Source organism: Perissodus microlepis, chromosome 17, assembly GCF_051167445.1.
Source record: "Perissodus microlepis isolate ML-2025 ecotype Zambia chromosome 17, ASM5116744v1, whole genome shotgun sequence".
In the NCBI taxonomy this organism is placed as follows: domain Eukaryota; kingdom Metazoa; phylum Chordata; class Actinopteri; order Cichliformes; family Cichlidae; genus Perissodus; species Perissodus microlepis.
The window spans coordinates 12873978-12883167 of NC_140477.1; positions in this window are offsets into that span (position 1 = coordinate 12873978).

Sequence of the window (9190 nt, forward strand, 5' to 3'; positions counted from 1 at the left end):
TTGTCTGCTCTTTGGTACAGGGCAGGCTGAGTCAATGAGTAATAAGGGTGAAACAAACATTAAAGTTATGGTCAACAGAACCAATGAGCTGAAAGATGCTAAAATGTTCTATAGGCCTGAGGGGATTGGTGTAATGATCATATTTGTTGCTACTTTTGTGGTGAGAGTTGTGTTACTTAATCCATGATTAATTATGCCAAGAAAGCTGTGTTAAACAATATGAACCTTTATTCCTCATTCCTTAATTTCCATCAGTCTCACTCTCCCACCCAGGCCTTTCCAGCTTTCAAGATTCTTGAAGACTGTGATTTGCATTCACGCCATGCCCAAAGGATGTTATGGTTACTGTTACGATGTAAAACACCTGTCCTTATTAACCAATTACATACCAAGAACCAAGGACATTTGATGGGATCCTCACTGGTATGGAAACCATGTGAAATCTCCAACCATACAGTCACTGATTACAGATACCCAGCAAACACTGAGTACAGCAAAAAAAAATTATCCATTTAAAGGTTCTTGCTTGTGTGTGTGTGTGTGTGTGTGTGTGTTTTCTTTTTTAAATCAGTAGACTATATTGTTAATTTAGCTGCTGAAAAACTATAAAGTCAAAACATTAACAGGAAATCTTCCAAATTCTTGATACTACCTAATGCCTATGATAGTGAGTTACATGAAGCTAAACTTGACCCCTGTCAGCAGCCATTACCTTTGAAAAGTAATCTCTCACTTTCCCCTCCTGTCCTGTCTTTCAGCCATTGTACGTTTGCCTAGCAGGCATACTGTGAGACAAGCTGCACAGAAACAGTTTGTGTTTGCTTATACTTTATATTACTTCACCACTTTAAAAACATACTCTGTTTATCTTCAGACAGGTTGTTAAGTGTTTGCTAACATTAGCTTTGTTGCAGTGCCTTCAAGTGTCCATAAAATCAGTTGTCATTAAATGTAAATTGAATTCTGCAACTGCATATGAATTCTAAAAGATTAAAAGTTGTGAACAGATGGCGCATGGAGCTATATGGCTCCAGGAGGAAAAGTAGCCTGGTTGATAATAACACTAAAATGGGAGAATTAAAAGTTCTGGAAACAGCCTGAATACAGACTGTATATAAAGAAGTACAAAACACTGTGATAACAGCAACTACTGTTTTGAAACCAGATGGTGCATGAAAGAGTAGACCTGATTAGCTAATGCTAACACAAGCTAGATAGCTTAGCTAGCTGTCGCGGTAGTAGGGATTCAAGTTTTGGCTGGTAAAAATGAAACATACCCTGCTTAATGGGAAAACTGTAACCATGCAGAGAGCAAGCAAGGCTGAATCTGACTGACAAATCAGTAACACATAGCCTGCATTATTATCTATTTTACTTGTTACAAACTAAACATTTATCAACCCTTTAAGACCTACCATAGAACCAAGTCCGCCAAAGCTTACATTATATTTTTGCATGTTGTAGTGCAATTTTTGGGAGCATTTCAAGTTGATATACATCAATACAACCATTATAGTCCAAATTTTAATAATATGTATGCATTAAGTGCATAGTAATTACATAAATTGCAAAAAAGTGCAATAAACTACAAAACAATTGAAAATCGTTTTTGTTTTTTTTAACATATATTTCTAGTTAGAGGAATTTAAGAGGCTTAACCCTCAAAACTGTAAATACAAAAAAGTTGCACAAAATAGTTTCCACCACAGGAAATTTATTTTAAGTGTCTTCATAGTTTTATTTTTGAAATACACCAATTTTTATATACTGCAGGAAAAACGAAAATAAATATTATAATGCAAATTTGCAAAAAAAAACAGCATATACATCAAAATAAACTATTTCCAGCAGTGCAATATGAGTCCTAAGCATCCCAGAAACGACACAGAAAGTCATAAAGTCAAACATAACTTTTAAAAACACCAGTATAGGCTCAAAAGGCCCTGATGGTAAAAAACTTTCCACAAAATGACGTCACTTCCGGCTTCGGGCAGGTCATGGCGGACATGCGATAGTTCGGGCTGATGGACTAGGAAGTGTTACAAACAGCTGATCAGATCGGTAAAGCCTGTTTCTGGAATATTATGTTTTTGTTGCTGCAAGTGCTTTTTATGCAGTTTTTGCAAAGCTATATGTGGAAGGAAACTGTGACTTAGGACAAGCCGATGGCATAAGATGTAAGTACAACTCCTCCGGTTTCATATGCAAAAAAAAAATATTGCGCTAGCTTACGTGGTTGGGGATTTAAAAATAGTTATGCAAAACAGAGCGTGCCCGCTCCCACCGGCTTTAATAAAAAGAAAGAAAATAATGATTTTAGCAATATATGCAATGAGCACTTGTGGTATTTTCAAACTTCTATCCAATCAACCTGATTACACTGGTTTCACCTCCAATCCTTCGACTACATTAGTCTTTTGCAGACATCTATGTAATTGAGGTATCACACTGGCACAAATTGTTTGCTAACTAGTCTGTCCCAACCAATTTCTTTACAATAAATGCGTTTTTCATTTGCTTCACTTTAAGCGATCTTTAAATTGTTGATGTTCTTCTGATTGTCCCAAATGCTTTGCCAAGGGCATACATTATAACTCTGTGAGCGCTCCAGTGAAAGTGAAGATAACACATTATTTATCCCACAAGCTTGTAGCAAAGAGTGTTGATTTGTCCGCCAAGGTCATCTCCGATGCTCATCTAACAGCTCTAATCAGCGATATCAAATCTGGAGCAAAAACTGTGAACATCATAAGAACACACATGAGGATTGTACACAAGCACACCCACACACACCCACACACCCACACAGAGAGCTTGATTATAGGTTGTATTGCATATTGGGCATCTTTATATTGGACTTTTCCCTCAGTCAGATTGTCTTTATGGATTATTTCAAAAGTTGTACTTCATCAAGACTCCCGCTGTTCCCCACATTGTCTGTTTTTTTTTTTTTTATTTCAGCGAATTGCAGATCACAGTAAGAAAAATGTGAAGCATTATTATCAAAGACGGGGTAAAAACATGCTAACAAAATACACATAAAACATTCTTTTAGCAAAATAAGCACAAGTTCAAAAATCTAAATTTAGTAATTGTTTATGTGACTAAAGGTTTAGGGAGCTTTAAGATCTTGACCTTGGCGTGTAAACACACCAAGGAACCTGGGCTGGGTCCGTGCAGATGGTAGAGCCTCTAAACTACTCAGAGTGTCAATTGTTTTCTTTTTTTACGAGACAAAGAAACTTTCTTTGACTCTCACAAATAGCTATTGTCCAGCACTTTCCGTCTGCTGGAGCCAGCAGACTGGTCAAGGAGAGGACCTCGGTTTGGAGTTACATGCATAACACGCTGAATTTTGAGTGTTTTTAAGACACAAGCTAGGCTTGGAAAGAGACAAACCAGTCCCTTTAACACACTAAAGGTCACTATCATTAGCACAGGAATATGTGTAAAAGTACATGATGCTGAGAGGTTATCTTAAATTGGAAAAGGAAGAGTATTTCGGTATCACAACAGGATACTGACAGACGCTTAAAGATGTAACAACAATGGACAAAGTGGGAATAAATAATCTGAGTTTACACAATTTTTATTGTTATTCATTTCTTTTAACAACAAATTTTCTGATTACAGTTAACTAGAAGCAAAATTGTAGAGTATGGTTAAGAATTCCTTTTAAAATTTCCAGGCAGCCAGAGAAACATCTTCACGTCTTATACAAAATATGGTTTACGGTCATATTAATTTTGTGTTGGACCTCCTTTTGCCTTTGCTTGCTATAATTCTTTGTCATATATATTCAAGAAGCATTCCTCAGAGATTCTGGTTCATTTTGACATTTTTAGAACCTCATTTAGTTGCTGCAGATTTGTCAAGATTTGCTTTGTGACATGGAGTGTTATCCACTGGTGATAAGGGGTGGACATGGTCAGCAGCAATACTCAGGCAGACTGTTTATTTTATTTTATTTTATTAACCTTTATTTAACCAGGAAGATCCCATTGAGATTAAAAACCTCTTTTTCAAGGGAGACCTGGCCAAGATAGGCAGCAGCAGGTGTCTCACAGTTACAAAAATTACTCAAACACAGGCAGCAACAACACACATGCAACAATAAGTGAAAGAATACAAATAGAATAAAATAAAATTCAATAAAATTCAAATAAAAATAAAATAGTCAGTTAAAATGACAATCAATCTAATTGAAACAGTTGCCTGTTATGGACTTGGCCTCAAGGATTCGTAGTTTAGATTTAAAAGCATTTAATGAAATAAATTCAGTCTTTTTCCATTCCTTCTGCAGTTTGTTCCAAGCCAAGGGTGCTAAATGGACAAAAGCTCTTTTACCAAGTTCAGTTCGGGCAAATGGAACAGAAAGCAACAAGTAACCATGCGGACAAAGAGAATACCGACCAGCATGTTTCATTACAAGCAGGGAACATATATAAGAAGGCAGCAACCCAAGTATCGCCTTATATATAAAACTGTATAAATGAGAGTTCCTCTGACTTACCAAAGCAGGTCATCCTACCTGAGAGTATAACTCACAGTGGTGAGTCTGAAATTTATGGTTAGTGATGAACCTCAGAGAAGCATGATACACAGAATCAACCATTCGAAGACATTGTGCAGAAGCATTCATATATAGAATATCACCATAATCCAGCACAGGCAAGAATGTTGCAGCAACAAGCCGCTTCTTTGTATTAAAAGAGAAACACAACTTATTTTGAAAATAAAATCTCAGTTTTAACTTCAGGTTTTTCACAAGATTCTCTACATGTGGTTTGAAGGTAAGCGAGTCATCAATTAAGATTCCCAGATATTTATAGGTGTGAACCAACTCTACTGGTTACTGATGGGATTGTTTGGGCTCGTCTCCTTGATTTAGAAAACAACATGAGCTTTGTTTTGTCTGCGTTGAGAACAAGTTTAAGCTGAAGTAATGAGTGCTGGACAGCAAAAAAGGCTTTCTGCAAGGAGTCAATGGCTTGGACAAGAGTTGAACCACAGCTGTAAATAACTGTATCATCAGCATAGAAGTGCAAGTTTGCATCTGGCACATGTAGACTAAGATTGTTTACGTAAATGATAAATAGAAGGGGACCTAATACAGAACCCTGTGGCACTCCGTTGTGCACTGTAACAAAGTCAGAACATAGACCGTCAGATTTAATGCACTGAGTCCTGTTACTGAGGTAGTTTCAGAACCATGCCACTGCTCTCTCAGAGAGTCCTGACTGGAAGAGTGTAAGTTTTAAAATACAATGATCAACAGTGTCAAATGCTTTTGACAAATCAATAAAAAGGGATGCACAGTGTTGTTTTTTATCAAGTGCAATAGTAATATCATTTACCACTCTAATTGCAGCTGTGATAGTACTGTGATTCTTCCTAAAGCCTGATTGATATTCAGATAAAATGGCATTGGTGTGTAAAAACTCCTTTAACTGCTCACACACAAGAGCTTCAAGAACTTTGGCCAGCACAGATAGATTAGATATTGGTCTGTAATTAGTTAACACTGCTGGGTCGCCCCCTTTTAACAGTGGAATAGCAAAAGCTGATTTTCATACTGAGGGAATTTTATTCATATCCAGTGTGAGGTTGAAAAGTGTTGTGAGAGGCTCTGCCACAAAATCAGCTGCCAGTTTCAAGAAGTAAGGATCTAGTAAGTCTGGCCCTGGAGATTTTCTAGGATCTAACAGTTTAAGAGCTTTACAGACCTCCTGCACAGAGAAAGGAACAAAGTTAAATGGCTGACCAGTGTACACCGGAAGGTTTGTGCCAGATTTTACAGAGACTGGAAACTGTATCATTTAAATAATGCTCGGTTGTTTCTAAGGGGCCCAAAGTGAGCCAAGAAAATATTCTCCCTGCCCTTACATTATCACAACCAATTTAAACCATTGCTACATGACTTACTGTTCTTCGCTGACAGGACTGGTGCAGGTGTGGTCTTCTGCTGATGTAATTCATCTGCTTCGAGGTTTAATGTGATCCTACCATCCTACCTCACAAACCATCCTACCAGTTGTTTCTGCGCATGTGCTGTGTATGCGCACAACACAAAATTAGGTGGCAAACCGTCCTATCTTTGTGAATATGAGCTCCAAGTATACTTTGATGGGTAAAACTAAGTGGAAAACCGTCCTGCCTTCATTAATATGAGCTAGAAGTATACTCTGATGGGTAAAGTTAAGTGGCAAACCGTCCTACATACTTAAATTTATGTTGGAATTATTGTGTGACAGCAGAAATGTGCATAAACTACAAACAGTTGGACAGTTTGCCAAAGTAGGATGGTTTCTGCAAACCTTGATTGCAATGAGTTTCTTTTCTTGTTGTTTTTTTTTTAGTTATTATTGTCTTGCTTTGAGCTCAAAGCTGTTTATTTGCATGATGTAAGAGAATTTAAAGGAGATATGACACAACAACACAAAAATGTGAATGAATAAAGGCTGAAAAAAGAAAAACCATGTGTTAGAATGCACATACAAGCTTGCTAAAGCTGCCCCAGATAGAGTATAAAAATCAACTTAAAGGAGAATTCGGACTTATGCATTCAACATTTTGGCTTCTTATTCACTTCAAATGTGCTGACCTCAACTTTTAAAGGTCCAACACAAATGTCAGACAATTTCTATGAAGCAAAACCTTAAACTGCACACTACATAGCACTAGCATCTACAGTGTTTACAAAATGATTAGATTGTATGACATGAACCCATCTCAAAAGTGTGTATTAGTACTCAGTATACAGTGTGCTTCTTCTTCTTCAGTCCGGTTTAGCATGGAAGATGCATTTGCTTTGTCAGTTCATTATACACACAGTACAGTAGGCTAAAAGTATATGGTCAGGAGGTCAGAACAACAGAGTACAGAAAAAGATATTTGATATAAAAGTAGAACAATGCAATTCTAAGTAGAGTAAGTACTTGTAAGGAAACTGGTCTTTGATCAAACCAGGGTAAAGTAAAGGTGGTTAAAAATAGCAAGGAGAGCCAAGGTCAGATATGCTATTAAGGCTTTCTTGCCCATGCTGGTGGGTGACACTGGGGATGGGGCTTCATCTCAGGCAGGTCTACTCAGAAACCATTCAGGAAATTATGTTTCCTAGCTCTGGGACTGGGCAGATTGTTCCTATTTTTAGGTACTTCCTGGGGATCACTGAGGCAAAGATCTGGGGAATGCTGTACCAAAGGTAATGCACAAGAGTAGCATCCTCTCTTTGGACACCATAGATGTCAATGGAGATTAAAAAAAAGTGAAACCATTTCACAAAACGATGTGCTAAACTGGCTTAAAGGTCAAATCTAGTCAAGTCATCAAGTCAAGTGCCTTTATTGTCATTTCAACCATATGCAGTGGTACAGTACACAATGAAGCGAGACAACATTCCTCCAAGACCATGGTGCTACATATAACATGTAACAGACAATTAGCAGAGGACTAAATAAAGTGCAAGCATGCAAAAATTGAAAAAACAAAATAAAGGGGTGCCGTCCCTTACCTTATGTAAGTGATGGTTATTGATAGAAACTATATATAAAAACTTAGATTTTAATGCAGAATTGCTGATATAATTTAGATTTAGTGATTTAGAGTTTTTGGGACCACCCTACTCTTTTCCAGCCTACCACACTCATACATAGAGCTTAAATTCGCACTTATTATTTACTTTAAAGAAGTTGTAGATGGATAAAGGCACACAAAACCACAAAAAGAAATTTACTGCAATGCCTGCAATTAATTAGCTGTTTTATAGGTTTCAAGTAGCCAGGTTTGCCGTGTTAGTTGTTCTCAATTGATATGTTAGTTCTTGATCAGAGTTTGAATGGGAATTTTTAAAAGTTTAAAGAGCTGCTCTGTCGGTATTCTTGCCCGGCTTGTAAGGTGGTAAGCTTTACTTTTTGGACCAGGTAGGCAGAGCTTGAGACACTTTTGTAAGGATGCATGAACCAAGACTGAGCTACGAGGGAGCTACTGCACACACTTAAGCTTTTTATAAAAGCTTCATCAGTTGAATGTCAAATCACCTGAGGGTGCTGAAGCCCTACACTGATTAAAATGGACACAGCATAAAACACAGGTTAGTGCTCTCTAGGTAGGTAGCTTGCAAAGGGGCTTGTAGAGCTAGCACCAATTGTAGGTATGCTAAAGCTAACTAAAATAGCAGACCCTATCTGAGATTTTTGAAAGGATGTGTAGAATCTGACTGAGAGCTAAGCTTGACTTATATCACTAACACTACACATCTGTTTTTGGCAGTCTACAAATTGTGGGTGTTGCATCAATATGAGACAATGATGTACTTTAGGACTGATGTCCAATGACAGCATGCACTCTCAAAACAGACCTGCAACAAAATTTAATTAAAACAGTAAACATGTGTTTTACTTTTTTAGTTAACACAAACAGAATATTTCAAAGTGCACATATTAAAAGAGGCTTTGGACCTAAACATGTGATTACAAGCCAAATCAATTGCTGAGGTATGTGGCTGGAAATGTGGCAATGCTGGGGGAGAAAAAAGGCAGGGAAACGAACAGATGTGAGAGTTCTGTTGGCATTTACAGCTCAAAAATGTCGGGTAGAAAATAGTGGCAACTTCAAAAACGTGTAAGGAAAATATAGTAAACTGTTCGACTTGTTTACAATTTGTATCCGCCTCTCTCGTGTTTCTGCACAAGTTGTATTTTGTTAAAGCAGTGTGATTGTGTAACCAGTTAGTTTATCCTGCCAAGAAATGATATAATACTAAAACATCATTAAATACACATGTTGACATTAAAGTGTCAATAGAGAGCAAAAGAGGAGGAGGAGGAGGTCAAAGTGGATGAATGGGTCAAGGAGAGTGCTGTAATCCCACTCACACCTTAAACCTCCTCACACCTTAGTTACAAGGACGTCAGATCACATTTGGGTTTTGCTTGAGGACACTAAGAACTTAACATAATCTGAACACGTGCTTTGAGTCTGTGTGCTTGTGATTGTGAAAAAAACATCCTCATCAGCACCATCAGTGATATTAGTTCTGGCCTTAAAAACTGCTGCAACTGGATACCGGCAGCTTTTTGCCCGTGTGTGCGCATTCATGTTAAAGGCTGTGTCTGTCATTTTTAAGCATGTGTGTTTGTCCGTGGCTGCGGGTCATCTCCGCTGAACAATTTGCCCAGTGAGGTGTGAC